Genomic DNA, 15,160 nt, shown 5'->3' with positions numbered 1-15,160 from the left:
GAAAACTTATCAGAAATAAAAAAAAATCCCAAAAAATATCAGTGTGAAAGAAACATCACATTAAAATACATTAAATGAATTAACTTATGTGCAATAATACGATCGTGAGCCCAATAATAATAAGGCCCAGCAATAAAGTATTGCTCCAGACGAGCCATGTAGTTGCCCCAAGTCTCAACGAATTTGTCGAACTTGGGAAACGCAGGGAATGCGACACGGAGCCCCAGAAGCGTTGAAGCTGGGTGGGTCCCCTGCATAGGCACCTCAAAAGAGGGTGAAGGGGGGGGGGGGGGGAGCGGGCGTGGGCATCACCTGCAAACGATTAATAATGAGCTCGTTTGTTTGTTACATAAGTTCCAACAGCGCTATGACTCGCACTGATGGTTTGTCAATACCTAGAATACCGTCTGCCATAGCGGACAACAGCTGAGCAAACGCAGGAGACTCGTAAACCATCTCGTCGCTACTGAAGTACCTGCACTAGCAGAATAGAAAAGCAAAAAATACAAGTCCGAAAACAGTTAATTGGACTTGCGAAAACGAGACGATAATACAATCTTCAAAAGAACAACAGACTCGATCCCAAAAACGTTTCGACACAAAAATAAAATACCAAATAATAATAATATTAGACAAGACCCGACTCATCTTGGGGAGCAAACACAATAAACAATTCTACAATGTCAAGAGGTTCGTTGACTATACCAAGTCCATCTACAAGAGATCGGCCAGATAGAAGAGGGCCTGCCGCTGTGGCCGAGTGGTTCTAGGCGCTTCAGTCTAGAACCACGCTGCTGGTACGGTCGCGGGTTCGAATCTTGCCTCGGGCATGGATGTGTGTGATTTCCTTAGGTTTGTTAGGTTTAAGTAGTTCTAAGTCTACCGGACTGATGACCTCAGATGTTAAATCCCATTGTGCTCAGAGCCATGTGAACCATTTTCTTTGTGGGGAAATGTAGTTTTTGTTTCTTCAAGAAGTTCGCCACCCTGCGAAACTTTTGTTGCTGTACGTTAGTAGGTGCCACGTGACATTCTTTGTAAGGTGTTTCTGATTCCGTGTGTTTCCCAAATGTTTGTGTTTCTGGTTCCCTTTTGTGCCTGGTGATTAATTTTCAATTTTCAATTTTTATATTTTTTGTTTAGTTTGTTTATTATTTGTTTGTTTACACATCGTCATCTTATGTATAGTGTTTACTCCCACGTGTAGTCGAATTAGTCCAGTGGAGTTGTGTAGAGCCTCTGTAGCATGTATCTGGAACTTCAGAGTTTGTGTGTCTCTGTGTGATTGTAATGGTTGTGAATAGTTGTAATTGTGGCTGTGGGGCACCTAAACTTTATGTTTGTTATTGAATCTGTTATAGTATGCCTATGAAATTACGTTTCATGTCTGCTTGTATGTCAATGGCCAACTTTTTCTTTAAGGGTGAACTGTGTTTATGTCAATGTGTCTAATCCTGGTGTCTGTTTCGTCTATCAAGTAAATATTGTCTTTCACATAACTGTACCAGTATATAACGTTTTATAGTTTTGAATGTATAATTTCAGTGAATACATTGTTTAAGTAAATTTCTGAAATATATTCACAAGCAGAGTACTGATGGATGAGTTCAATACTAGCTCTTTTTGTACATACATCTCCTTATTCAAAACGGAATAATTCTGCTCTCTTGTAATCTTTAAAATGGCTTTGATATCATCTACTTGTGTATTTGTTGGATTCCCTTTCTGCTGAAGCTGCAGCTGTTCTTCAATAGTGCTGATTGTTTCTCCTACTGTCACATTTGTGTAAATGGACGTGATGTCAAAATATATTGCTGTTGATGGTATATTTATTTCTTTTATCTTTTCTCTCACTTTATTGCTGTTTTGTAGATTACTGTTGTTTATGATAATACACAATTTTTATAGTACAATATATGTTTGTCTAGCTGTTTGGTAAGATTTGATATATTTGAAGTTACCACTGATTATTTGATCATATTTTTGGTAAATTGATTATGTTGTATGCTTCAGGATTCTTAGGTGTCATACATTATTCTTGAAAATTTTTGGTGCTAATTTTGAGGGTTTGTAGATACTTCTCTATGTTTATTTCCTAACGTCTGTTGATATCACTGATTAATTTAATGATGTTCTATTCTGTGCATTCTTTTGTTTTGTTGAGGTATTCTGCTTGACTCACCTTTCCTTTATCTGCCTTGGTGACGATTGGCTTGTGTTGTTGTAGATCTTTGTTTAGTTTCCTGGATATATCTCGTTCTGTTGCTGACATTAGTGTGTTTTGAGACCAACAGCAGAGAGTATCATTTGACATCCTGTCCATATGCACATATTTACCGTTAGGAGAAACAATCACCATTATTAATGAACAACTAAATAAACAGAGAAACACAACAAATGCACACACACATAAGTTAAATACATGACCTTATATAAAGATTATAGGAGAATAGAACGACTTCACATTAACCTTGGAGCCCCGTCTACAAAAAGAAAGGCTACCACTAGGCTAACCCATCAGTGGCCTACTTGCATTCATGTTTCTCAACCACGCTGAAAACGAAATATTGAATAAAACTATTATCATATTCTGGTGCAGTTATATTGACGACATCATTGGCATGATAGATGAAGTGGATACTTGGATACAATCACTACACAGTGACGTACAAAATATACCCTAAAATAATATTCACTGAAACACAAGCAGACATGAAACTTAAACAAGAACAACATAATTTTAGAATATTCGAGAGACTTATAGCCTCATTTACATCCATTCTAATCATCCACATGCACATAAACCCTCCACCTTCAGATATATGCTAAAGAGGCCCAACAGAAATCCATTAGACAAACCTTACTACACACAGGAAGTGAGCACTATACATAAGGTATATAGAAAGCATGAGTGCAACTCGCAAATAGTAAAGAGACTCAACAAGAACAAAATATAATTGAAAATAACAAAATGAGAAGAAATAAACAGCTACAACAAAGAAGCAGGAACACACACACTTGCCAATACAGGAAATTAAGTACACCTTGCAAAGAACAAAACGTGGCAAAATACAGCAACAAAAGCTTACATTGGGTTGGCTGCATCTTGAAGAATCAACGATTGCAATAATAATTTCGCACGAAAAACTAAGTACAGAAAATCTAAAACATAAGAACAGTCCCACAGATAAATTCTCAAGAACTGGTGTCTTAGCAGCTACTTTGTAGTTCATGCCTGTCTGGCTACACAGCCACCACATTCTGAACTTTCAAAACGTAATATTGCGAAGACCTCAGAGCCCTAAAATGTGACAGTACACAGTCCATTTTTGCAGGTCATCTCGTACAGGAAAACCAGAAACTAAACGACACAGAGTGATCTAGATCCCCAGGGAAATCAATAATTTCTCAAAAACTCATAACAGTGGAGAATTATTCATAGAGCAATGATACATGGAAAAACTCTTCAGTAAAAAGGTAAGTGTGTGCAACAAAGCGCTGCATGGTCGCATTTTCTCAGGCAACACAAAGTAATAAGACACCATCAAACATCCTGAATTTCAGCTCAGTCCACTTCCCATCACCCCCTCTTTCCAACTCTCTCTCTCTCTCTCTCTTTCTCTCTAGACCAGTTTACACACACACACACACACACACACACACACACACACACACACACACACACACACACACACCACGGAAGTTCTTCTCCTGGAGATACACTACAGTTATTCTCACGTAACATTCAAAACTAACGCCGCATTTAACGTAACTCAAATAACGAAAAAGTGAGCAGCGTCAGTAAGAGAGCACCTGTAAATGACTATGGAGACACGTGTATCAAACCACGATTTTGGAAAATACGTATGATAAAAAAGAGAGAATGAAACAATCTAAAAAGTAGGGTACGCAATAAATAGCCAGTATTCACTAGATATACACAACAGGACGGAAATCGTAACTACAGTAGTTACATACATCACCACTGGCCAGAAAAAAAAATATTTCAAAAATTCACATTTTTTTCTCTTGACTGTCAAAACGGCACGAAAAGGTCATAAATAATAATCTAAAAAATGAATTTTCAGTAACAATGTAATTTTCATATGTTTAATTGAAACAAACGAAATGAAACTTACATGTTATAATTTTTTAGCTTATGATAGATAAATGGTCAAACACTTTGCTTTATATTTTAAAGCAATTTTTTTGATCCACAATAGATATTGCGTTTTGGAGTCTATAAAACCCAAATTTTAAATTGAAAATAGTCAACAGGAGCATTCAACCCAATCAAGATGATTTTCTCATAGCTATTCCAAGCACTTCACACGAACTTCTACAACAAATTCAATTATACGAGAACACGATTGCACAATATTATCATCAATATTACGTTCAACAAATTGTGATAGAGTAATAATATCATTTCTTGTTTTGTAAGAGTTAATATAAACAGGAAGTCATCTCAAGTACAAGCCAAAATAAAAGAAATTCTTTTCATATGTACTGAAAGAAAAACAGATATAGCCGGCCGCAGTGGCCATGCGGTTCTAGGAGCTTCAGTCTGGAACCACGCGACCGCTACGGTCGCAGATTCGAATCCTGCCTCGGGCATGGACGTGTGTGATGTCCTTAGGTTAGTTAGGTTTAATTAGTTCTAAGTTCTACGGGACTGATGACCTCAGATGTTAAGTACCATAGTGCTCAGAGCCATTTGAACCATTTTTTGAAAAACAGATATACAGTGTTCATTTCTGTAAAATTAGCTAACCTAATCAAGACATGATCCCATTTACATGATATTACAAAAGGAATCAAAACGTAGAAACCGCAATGAAAAAGAGGAAAGAAATACGAAACACAAAGCTAAATCACGTCATTAAATCCACCACACCAATGAATCAAAACGTTAGAATGAGTGTGCAACATACGTTTCATGGTCTTGTCTGTTTAACTGACAAATAATGAACAAGACAAGAAACAGCATTACTTGAAACGATCAACATGCACAATGTAATGTCACATAGAATAATAGAAAGCGTTGTCACAGAAACAGAATATGTAACAAAACGAGAAGCAAAATTAGAAAACTCATATTTCATTGCCAACTTATCAAGGAAGTTGGTAGCACAAGATATAAAACACATAATCAAGGACAATATGGCCAACTTCAACTCAAAAATGAAAAGAACATCAAAATACTTACCGGGATCCAGAAAACTAAAGAAAAATAACACAACGAAATCCTCATCACGACAGATAAAGGGATTACCATGGTCCTTATGAGTGAAACAGAATACATCTATAGAATAATTGATAGAAGGTAACAACATCACTAAATTAATCAGTGATCCCAACATGAGGCACAAAATATATAAACATGAAGAAGTTTCTAAAATCCCTCAAAACTACCAGCACAAAAGAATGACCCGAATATGGAAGAAATTTACTTTGCACTACTTTACGTCTATGGTCACAATATTTTAGTCATCAGATTATCAGTTTCGGTAAATAATAACCACCTTCATAATGACCTACAACCCCAGAGTATATGAAACATCGTATGGAGGCAGCTTGTGGCAACATTACACCTGATGTAATGCATAGTGTAAGACATTCATTACGCGGTAGATTGAAAATGTGTGCAGCAAATGATGGGTACCGCTTTCACTAAGTATTTGTTTCTATTTTCAGTTGTGCTAAGAATAATGACAGATTTTTATGTAAAAGTACATACAGAAGTATGTGTCGAAAATCGTACTTCCGGGCGTTTCTCAGTGGTTTATATTAACCAATTACGCCAGCCCCTCTCCTCACTTCGGTCTGCGGAGTTGCTTATTCAGTGTTTGTTGTCGTTTGGCAGGTGTTTCCAGTGGTAATGTTAGGTAACTCACCCTCTATACAAATGATGCTGGTGCTGATTTTGTATCTAACATTTCGAGATGCTACTATGGTTCCAGTAGATTATGACATGTTTTTATAAAACGGGTCTGAAAATGGTCATTATAGAGCGAAACCGGTAGTCTGATGACAAAAAATTATGACTATAGACGTAAAGTAAGGGAAATTTTTATATTACTAATTGTCAGGCAGAGATATCGAAATCAGATATTGGTTTGTAAGGCGTACCAAGGAGCAGATAGCAATTTCGATGAAAATTTAGTAATGATGAAGAGTAGACTGAAATTTAAGACATTAGTCTAGAAGAATCAATACAGGAAGAAGGGGAATACAGAAGTACTAAGGAATGAAGTCATAGGCTTGAGCCGGCCGCGGTGGTCTAGCGGTTCTAGGCGCGCAGTCCGGAACCGCGCGACTGCTACGGTCGCAGGTTCGAATCCTGCCTCGGGCATGGATGTGTTTGATGTCCTTAGGTTAGTTAGGTTTAAGTAGTTCTAGGGGACTGATGACCTCAGATGTTAAGTCCCATAGAGCTCAGAGCCATTTGAACCATTTGAACCATCATATGCTTGAGGTTCTCTAACGTTCTAGATATTGCGACGATGAATAGTTCAGTGGCCAATTCAGTTGAAGAGGAATAGACATCTCTAAAAGGGACAATCACAGAAGTTTAAAAGGAAAACATATGCACAAAGAAGGTAACTGCGAAGATCCATGGGTAGCAGAAGAAATACTTTAGTTGATTAATGAAATGAGGAAGTACAAATATTTTCAAGGAAGTTCATGAGAGCAGAAACACAGGTCGCTGAGTAACGAAATAAATAGGATGTGTATGGAAGCTAAGACGAAATGGCTGCATGGAATATGTGAAGAAACTGAAGAAGAAATAGTCGACTGGAGGACGGACTAAGCGTATTGATAAGTCAAAGCGTATAGAAAAGTCAGAGATAGCAATGGGACATCCACAGTTAAAAGCAGAGGATAAAGCGAAAAGGTGGAGAAAGTACATCGAAGACCTCTATATGGGGGAAAATTGGTTGAATCTGGTAGAAGAAGAAACAGGTGTCGCCGGCCGGTGCGGCCGTGCGGTTCTAGGCGCTTCAGTCTGGAACCGCGTGACCGCTACGGTCGCAGGTTCGAATCCTGCCTCGGGCGTGGATGTGTGTGATGTCCTTAGGTTAGTTAGGTTTAAGTAGTTCTAAGTTCTAGGGGACTGATGACCTCAGATGTTAAGTCCCATAGTGTTCAGAGCCATTTGAACCATTTTTGAAACAGGTTTCGATATAGAAGACATGGGGCTTCAGTATTAGAATCAAATTTTAAAGAGCTTTGGGAGAGTTAATACAAAATAAAGCAGAAGGGACAAATAACACTGCAGGAGAATGTCTAAAGTCATTGGGGAAAGTGGCAAAGAGACGACTATTCACGTTGGTGTGTTGAATGTATCAGTCTGGAGATATAGAGTCTAACATCCGGAAAAATATCGTCCACAAGATTCTGAAGACTGCAAGAACTGACAAGCTCGAGAAGTATCGCCCAACCAGTTCTACAGCTCCTGCATCCAAGTTGCTCACAGGAATAACGTAGAGAAGAATGGAAAAGAAAACTGCAAATGCGTTAGATGACGATCAGTTTGGCATTAGGAAAAGTAAGGCGCCAGAGAATCAGTTCTGACGGCGCGGTTGATAATGGAAGCAAGACCCAAGCAACATTAAAACATGTTGAAGGATTTATCGACACGAAAAAACTGAGGAGAATAGGAGTAAGCTGTAGGGAGAGATCAGTAATACACGAAATGTACAAGAACCAAGAGGGAATAACAAGAGTAGAAAACCAAGAACGAAGTCGTCAGCTTCATGGATGTAAGCGTTGAATAAGAGAAGAGAGAGCACATCCTTGTCTCACGCCTTTTCTAATTTTTTCTAATTAAAATTCCTAATCACAGCTACTTCGTTCTTGTAGAAGCTATCTATCACCTCCACGTCTTTGGGCACTGAAGCGCAAAAATAACTGGTACAGCTTTGAGTATTCAAGTACAGAGCTATGTAAACGGAGAGAATACGGCACTGAGGTCGCCAACGTCTATATAAGGCAACAAGTCACTGGCACAGTTATTAGATGGGTCACTGTTGCAGGTTTTCAGGTTACATTTAATATTCAAAAAGATTTCGGGCTTGCAGCCGGTCGTCGTTAGCTTCCATCCACGATATTTCGACTGGACAACTGCCAGCCATTCTCAGGTGAGCCATCGAAGACTGACGAAGACGCTTTTTTTTTTTCTTTATTGTGATTTCATTCCCCTGCCCCATACGGGCAGGGGAGGGCTGTCAGCAGCACAATCCGCCGCTCTTCAGCCGAGTGATATGACAATTAAAACAAGAATAAAATAATACATACATAAGGAGGTAAAAAGGGGGAACATAAAACAGAGTAAGGGGAGAAAATGGAGGTAAAAATACACTGATATGTAGACGTTCATTGGGGACAGTTAAAAAAGTCACCAGAAAGTTAAAAAACACAATTGGTGAGTCTTAAAACACATAGAAGTCACTAGATGCACAGGCACAGGTTAAAAGTCGGCCACAGTATTAAAAACACTCCGAAACAACACACTTAAAACCCACTCGGAGCACACACGACGAAGAATAAAACTACCAGGTGGGACCTGCCGAGGGAAAGGGCAGAGAGGATGGAAAAGGAGGGGAGAGCATGGGGCAGCTGGGGAAGCGGCGGGAGGAAGGGAGGAGGGGTAACCGTGGGTTCACGAAGAGGCAGGAGACACATGGGGCGGGAGAGGAAAAGGGAAGACAGGGCAGGAGGGAGCGCAGAGACACTGAAAGAAGGCACAAGAGATGGAGGGGGAGGGGAAATCCGCTCAGAAGGAGGGAGGGGGAGGAGAGGGAGCCCTGAGGAGGAGGCAGGAAGAGGGGGTTAGAGTTGGTAGGAAGGGTAGATGTCAGGGCGAAGCTCATCATCCGGGAGCGGTAGACGGTGGAAGTTGTGTTGGGAAAGGAGATGGAGGGTGTGGAGATGGAGAGAGGGAGGGACACAACGGTAAAGGCGCGGCAACTGGTCGGGAGTGGAGAGGAAGGGAGACACCAGGGGGTGAGGGGGATCAAGGCGACGGACAACATAGAGTGTGCGGATGTGTTCAAGGAAAAGGAGAAGGTGGGGGAAGGGGATGAGGTCATAGAGGATGCGCGTGGGGGACGGAAGGCGGACGAAGACGCCCTCCGTTCCGCAATATATAGCGTGCAGCGAGTATTCCGCGCATGCGTCAAAATCACATTGACAGACGAACCACACCGCCCGCCGGCAGCGTCCTCGCTGGTAGAACTGCAGAACTCAGCTGTCTTCGGCGTTGTCAATTGCCGCGGTCATCGGAGTACTCTTACGTCTTCGTCTGGAGCAGATCTTAGAGATTTCGGGGTTCCACGCGTTGTCTAGCTGGTAGCGACTGTCTCGGTTCATCAGATTGTCTGTCATGCGAATTTAAACTAATTCTTTTATGACGGAGTCCCAAAAGGATGTTGCTGTGGCCAAAATTGTTGTCTTGTCATACTCCATTGTGTGTCCAGTAGAAATGCAATGCTCAGCATTTGCAGACTTGGTAGGTTGCAAAAGGCGAGTACAGCGTTGATGTTCAGTGCAACGCTCTTCCACTGTCCGCAATGTTTGTCCTACATATGACATGCCACACTAACAAGGTATTTTATAAATTCCCGTCTTCCGCAATACCAGGTCGTCTTTCACTGGTCCCAGCAGGTCGGAAATCTTCGATGGTGGACGGAAAATCACTTTCACTTCAAAACCGTGGAGGATTCTTGCAATTTTGAAGGGAATATTGCCAACAAAGGGAAGAAAAGCTAAAGATTTACTAGGCGTACTCTCTTCTTTCTCGACCCCCTGAGTTTTTGGCTTAATTGCAAGTGCCTTGCAAATTTGCCGGGTAGAATAGGCATTCTCTTTGGAAACCCTCTTCAGGTGGGCAAGCTCTTCAGACAAACTATCTGCATCTGACGCTACATGAGCTCTGTGTACAAGTGTTTTAAGTATACTCATTGTTTGCGATGGGTGATGGCAGCTGGACGAATTTAAATAAAAATCAGTACATGTGGGCTTCCGATAAATTGAATGCCCCAGAGAGCCATCACTCTTCCGTCTAACTAACACATCCAAGAAATGGAGGCAACCAATTTTCTCTAATTCCATGGTAAACCGAATGTTCTCATGAATGGAGTTGAGGTGCTCTAAAAACTCCATTAATTTGTCTTCTCCATGAGGCCACACTACGAAAGTATCATCCACGTACCCCCAAAAAACAGTTTGTTTGAGGGCTGCTGATTCAAGAGCTCTCTCCTCAAAATCCTCCATAAAAAGGTTGGCCACCAAGGGAGACAAGGGGCTACCCATGGCGACGCCGTCAATCTGTTCAAAATATTCATGGCTGAACATAAAATATGTCGAGGAGAGAGCGTGACGAAACAAAGCACTGATTCCCACCTGAAACTTATTGCCAATCGATATGATTTTGATGCATGAGAGGAATACTCGCTGCACGCTATATACTGCGGAACGGAGGGCGTCTTCGTCAGTCTTCGATGGCTCACCTGAGGATAGCTGGCAGTTGTCCAGTCGAAATACCGTGGATGCAGCTAACGACGACTGCAAGCCCGAAATCTTTTTGAATATTTAGCTCGCCGGGAAAATTTTTAATTTCATATCAGGGTTGATTTAACTTTGAACGTGGTGCTATTGTTGGCGCACGAGCAATGGGACACAGCATCTCCGAGGTCACAATGAAGTAGTAATTTTCCCGTACGACCATTTTACGAGTGTACCATTAATATCAGGAATCCAGTAAAACATGAAATCTCCGACATCTCTGCTGCCGCAGTGAGATCGTTCAGGGACGGGCCCAACGACGACTGAAGAGAGTCGTTGGACGTGACAGAAGTGCAACCCTTCAGAAAATTGGTGCAGATTCAAAAGCTTTACCGTCAGCAAGTGTCAGCGTGTGAGTCATAATCGATATGGGCTTACGCAGCCGAAGGCCCACTCGTGTACCATTTACAATTACACGACACAAAGCTTTACGCCCCACCTGGGTCCGTCGACACCGATGTTGGACTATTGATGATTGGAAACATGTTGCCTGGTTGAACGAGTCTCGTTTCAGATTGTATCGAGCGGATGGCCGTGTGCGGCTATGGAGACAACCTCATGAATCCATGGACCCTCCATGTCAGCAAGAGACAAGTTGGTGGAGGCTTTGTAATGGTGTGGGGCGTGTGTAGTTGTTGGAATGATATGGGACCCCTGATACGTCCAGACACGACTCTGACAGATGACACGTACGAGCGTGATCACCTGCATCCATTCATGTCCATTGTGCATCCAGACTAACTTGGGCAATTCCAGCGGGAGAATGAGCCAGTAATTGCTACAGAATGGCTCCAGAGACACTCTTCTGAGTTTAAACACGTCCGCTGGCCACCAAACTCCACAGACATGAACATTACTGAACGTATCTGGGATACCTTGCAACGCGCTGTTCAGAAGAGATCTCCACCCCTCGTACTCTTACGGACTTATAGACAGCCACGCAAGATTCATGGTGTCATTTCCCTCCAGTACTATTTCAGACATTAGTCGGGTCCATGCCATGCCGTCTCGCAGCACTTCTGCGTGCTCGCGCGGGCCCCGCACGATATTAGGCAGGCGTACCAATTTCTTTGGCTCTTCAGTGTATTTTATAGCTGTTCTCTTCAACACTCTGATCGTATCTTGACAGATAATATTATCAGATACCTTTTTGATAAGAAGCCTCAGTGCCAGGATCGCTTCTGTTCTTCCTAATTCCCTCCTGAATACAAATTACTCTTCGCTCAGTACATCCTCCGCCTTGTCTTCAGTTCTCCTCAGAATTGTTTGTTGTGGTCTTCAGTCCTGAGACTGGTTTGATGCAGCTCTCCATGCTACTCTATCCTGTGCAAACTTCATCTCCCAGTACCTACTGCTACCTACATCCTTCTGAATCTGCTTAGTGTATTGATGTCTTGGTCTCCCTCTACGATTTTTACCCTCCACGCTGCCTTCCAATGCTAAATTTGTGATCCCTTGATGCCTCAAAACATGTCCTACCAACCGATCCCTTCTTCTAGTCAAGTTGTGCCACAAACTTCTCTTCTCCCCAATCCTATTCAATACCTCCTCATTAGTTACGTGATCTACCCACCTTATCTTCAGCATTCTTCTGTAGCACCACATTTCGAAAGCTTCTATTCTCTTCTTGTCCAAACTGGTTATCGTCCATGTTTCACATCCATACATGGCTACACTCCATACAAATACTTTCAGAAACGACTTCCTGACACTTAAATCTATACTCGATGTTAACAAATTTCTCTTCTTCAGAAACGATTTCCTTGCCATTGCCAGTCTACATTTTATATCCTCTCTACTTCGACCATCATCAGTTATTTTGCTCCCTAAATAGCAAAACTCCTTTACTACTTTAAGTGTCTCATTTCCTAATCTAATCCCCTCAGCATCACCCGATTTAATTTGACTACATTCCATTATCCTCGTTTTGCTTTTGTTGATGTTCATCTCATATCCTCCTTTCAAGACACTGTCCATTCCGTTCAACTGCTCTTCCAAGTCTTTTGCTGTCTCTGACAGAATTACAATGTCATCGGCGAACCTCAAAATTTTTACTTCTTCTCCATGAATTTTAATACCTACTCCGAATTTTTCTTTTGTTTCCTTTACTGCTTGCTCAATATACAGATTGAATAACATCGGGGAGAGGCTACAACCCTGTCTCACTCCTTTCCCAACCACTGCTTCCCTTTCATGCCCCTGGACTCTTATAACTGCCATCTGGTTATTGTACAAATTGTAAATAGCCTTTCGCTCCCTGTATTTTACCCCTGCCACCTTCAGAATTTGAAAGAGAGTATTCCAGTTAACGTTGTCAAAAGCTTTCTCTAAGTCTACAAATGCTAGAAACGTAGGTTTGCCTTTTCTTAATCTTTCTTCTAAGATAAGTCGTAAGGTTAGTATTGCCTCACGTGTTCCAACATTTCTACGGAATCCAAACTGATCTTCCCCGAGGTCCACTTCTACCAGTTTTTCCATTCGTCTGTAAAGAATTCGCGTTAGTATTTTGCAGCTGTGACTTATTAAACTGATAGTTCGGTAATTTTCACATCTGTCAACACCTGATTTCTTTGGGATTGGAATTATTATATTCTTCTTGAAGTGTGAGGGTATTTCGCCTGTTTCATACATCTTGCTCACCAGATGGTCGAGTTTTGTCATGACTGGCTCTCCCAAGGCCATCAGTAGTTCTAATGGAATTTTGTCTACTCCCGGGGCCTTGTTTCGACTCAGGTCTTTCAGTGCTCTGTCAAACTCTTCACGCAGTATCTTATCTCCCATTTCATCTTCATTTACATCCTCTTCCATTTCCATAATGTTGTCCTCAAGTACATCGCCCTTGTATAAACCCTCTATATACTCCTTCCACCTTTCTGCCTTCCCTTCTTTGCTTAGAACTGGGTTGCCATCTGAGCTCTTGATATTCATACAAGTGGTTCTCTTCTCTCCAAAGGTCTCTTTAATTTTCCTGTAGGCAGTATCTATCTTACCCCTAGTGAGACAAGCCTCTACATCCTTACATTTGTCCTCTAGCTATGCCTGCTTAGCCATTTTGCACTTCCTGTCGATCTCATTTTTGAGACGTTTGTATTCCTTTTTGCCTGCTTCATTTACTGCATTTTTATATTTTCTCCTTTCATCAATTAAATTCAATATTTCTTCTGTTACCCAAGGATTTCTGCCCTCGTCTTTTTACCTACTTGATCCTCTGCTGCCTTCACTACTTCATCCCTCAGAGCTACCCATTCTTCTTCTATTGTATTTCTTTCCCCCATTCCTGTCAATTATTCCCTTATGCTCACCCTGAAACTCTCTACAACCTCTGGTTCTTTCAGTTTATCCAGGTCCCAGCTCCTTAAATTCCCACCTTTTTTCAGTTTCTTCAGTTTCAATCTGCAGTTCATAACCAATAGATTGTGGTCAGAATCCACATCTGCACCTGGAAATGTCTTACAATTTAAAACCTGGTTCCTAAATCTCTGTCTTACCATTATATAATATATCTGATACCTTTTAGCATCTCCAGGATTCTTCCAGGTATACAACCTTCTTTTATGATTCTTGAACCAAGTGATAGCTATGATTAAGTTATGCTCTGTGCGAAATTCTACAAGGTGGCTTCCTCTTTCATTTCTACCCCCCAATCCATATTCACCTACTATGTTTCCTTCTCTCCCTTTTCCTACTGACGAATTCCAGTCACCCATGACTATTAAATTTTCGTCTCCCTTCACTACCTGAATAATTTCTTTTATCTCGTCATACATTTCATCAATTTCTTCATCATCTGCAGAGCTAGTTGGCATATAAACTTGTACTACTGTAGTAGGCATGGCCTTTGTGTCTATCTTGGCCACAATAATGCGTTCACTATTTTGTTTGTAGTAGCTAACCCGCACTCCTATTTGTTTATTGATTATTAAACCTACTCCTGCATTACCCCTATTTGATTTTGTATTTATAACCCTGTAATCACCTGACCAAAAGTCTTGTTCCTCCTGCCACCTAACTTCACTAATTCCCACTATATCTAACTTTAACCTATCCATTTCCATTTTTAAATTTTCTAACCTACCCGCCCGATTAAGGGATCTGACATTCCACGCTCCGATCCGTAGAATGCCTGTTTTCTTTCTCCTGATAACGACGTCCTCTTGAGTAGTCCCCGCCCGGAGATCCGAATGGGGGACTATTTTACCTCCGGAATATTTTACCCAAGAGGACGCCATCATCATTTCATCATACAGTAAAGCTGCATGTCCTCGGGAAAAATTACGGCTGTAGTTTCCCCTTGCTTTCAGCCGTTCGCAGTACCAGCACAGCAAGGCCGTTTTGGTTAATGTTACAAGGCCAGATCAGTCAATCATCCAGACTGTTGCCCCTGCAACTACTGAAAAGGCTGCTGCCCCTCTTCAGGAACCACACGTTTGTCTGGTCTCTCAACAGATACCCCTCCGTTGTGGTTGCACCTACGATACGGCCATCTGTATCGCTGAGGCACGCAAGCCTCCCCACCAACGGGAAGGTCCATGGTTCATGGGGGTGGTCCTCAGAATTATCTACACAATTTTTTTGATGGATGTGATATTGG

This window comes from Schistocerca nitens, chromosome 7, assembly GCF_023898315.1.
Source record: "Schistocerca nitens isolate TAMUIC-IGC-003100 chromosome 7, iqSchNite1.1, whole genome shotgun sequence".
NCBI classification, from domain to species: domain Eukaryota; kingdom Metazoa; phylum Arthropoda; class Insecta; order Orthoptera; family Acrididae; genus Schistocerca; species Schistocerca nitens.
This window is presented reverse-complemented; position numbering follows the sequence as displayed.